Source organism: Arachis stenosperma, chromosome 4 (genome assembly GCF_014773155.1).
Source record: "Arachis stenosperma cultivar V10309 chromosome 4, arast.V10309.gnm1.PFL2, whole genome shotgun sequence".
Classification (NCBI taxonomy): Eukaryota; Viridiplantae; Streptophyta; class Magnoliopsida; order Fabales; family Fabaceae; genus Arachis; species Arachis stenosperma.
The window spans coordinates 75,333,662-75,335,313 of NC_080380.1; the positions used below are offsets into that span (position 1 = coordinate 75,333,662).

The 1,652-nt window shown below is 40.5% G+C and overlaps 1 non-coding gene across 1 annotated transcript; it reads left to right on the forward strand.

Moving 5' to 3' along the window:
• The first annotated feature begins 1,019 nt into the window (after nt 1-1,019).
• LOC130978518 (small nucleolar RNA R71) lies at nt 1,020-1,127 on the forward strand. The gene has a single exon (XR_009086145.1). It is a non-coding gene; the product is annotated as a small nucleolar RNA R71 (small nucleolar RNA).
• The last annotated feature ends 525 nt before the right edge of the window (nt 1,128-1,652 follow it).

A 1,652-nucleotide genomic window follows, 5' to 3' on the forward strand; every position in this document is an offset into this window, starting at 1 on the left:
ATGAGATTAATCCTTGCCAATTCTCATATTGTGGTTAGTGATTAGGATAGAGATCCTTGACCACCAACCCTTGCCAAGACCTTTTTAGGCTTTAGTTTACTTTCTTGCCATTTATCTTTCATGCTTCATATCAAAACCCCAAAATAACTCACAACCAATAACAAGACACTTTATTGTAATTCCTAGGGAGAACGACCCGAGGTCCAATACTTCGGTTTATAAATTTAGGGGTTTGTTTTAGTGACAAACAACTTTTTGTATGAAAGGATTAGCGATTGGTTTAGAGACTATACTTGCAACGAGAATTCATTTGTGAAATTCTAAACCGTCAAAAATCCAATCGTCAGCTGTCCCACTTGTGCCTCCAAATTCCTTATGGAGGACCTTGTTTCAGTCATGAAACTTTGAGTGGTTTTGATTAGATCAGAGACCATGGTTGCTAAGTCAGAGTGGCTCTGCTTAGAATTCTCTGTCTGTTGCTGAGAAGATGATGGAAAAGGCTTGCCATTGCTAAACCTGTTTCTTCCACCATTATTGATGTTGAAACCTTGTTGAGGTCTCTATTGATCCTTCCATGAGAGATTTGGATGATTTCTCCATGAAGGATTATAGGTGTTTCCATAGGGTTCTTCCATGTAATTCACCTTTTCCATTGAAGGGTTCTCAGGATCATAAACTTCTTCTTCAGATGAAGCGTCCTTAGTACTGCCTGGTGCAGCTTGCATTCCAGACAAACTTTGAGAAATCATATTGACTTGCTGAGTCAATATTTTGTTCTGAGCCAATATGGCATTCAGAGTATCAATCTCAAGAACTCCTTTCTTCTGATTCGTCCCATTGTTCACAGGATTCCTTTCAGAAGTGTACATGAATTGGTTATTTGCAACCATTTCAATGAGCTCTTGAGCTTCTGCAGGTGTCTTCTTCAGATGAAGAGATCCTCCAGCAGAGCTGTCCAATGACATCTTGGACAGTTCAGACAGACCATCATAGAAGATACCTATGATGCTCCATTCAGAAAGCATGTCAGAAGGACACTTTTTGATCAATTGCTTGTATCTTTCCCAAGCTTCATAGAGGGATTCACCTTCCTTCTGTCTGAAGGTTTGGACTTCCACTCTAAGCTTACTCAATTTTTGAGGTGGAAAGAACTTTGCCAAGAAGGCATTGACTAGCTTTTCCCAAGAGTTCAGGCTTTCTTTAGGTTGTGAATCCAACCATATCCTAGCTCTGTCTCTTACAGCAAAAGGGAATAGCATAAATCTGTAGACCTCAGGGTCAACCCCATTAGTCTTGACAGTGTCACAGATTTACAAGAATTTAGCTAAAAATTGATGAGGATCTTCCAATGGAAGTCCATGGAACTTGCAATTCTGTTGCATTAGAGAAACTAATTGAGGCTTAAGCTCAAAGTTGTTTGCTCCAATGGCAGGGATAGAGATGCTTCTCCCATAGAAGTCGGGAGTAGGTGCAGTAAAGTCACCCAGCACCTTCCTTGCATTGTTGGTATTGTTGTTGTTTTCGGCTGCCATGCTTTCTTCTTTGAAGATTTCTGTTAGGTCCTCTACAGAGAGTTGTGCTTTAGCTTCTCTTAGCTTTCGCTTCAAGGTCCTTTCAGGTTTAGGGTCAGCCTCAACAAGAATGCTTTTGTC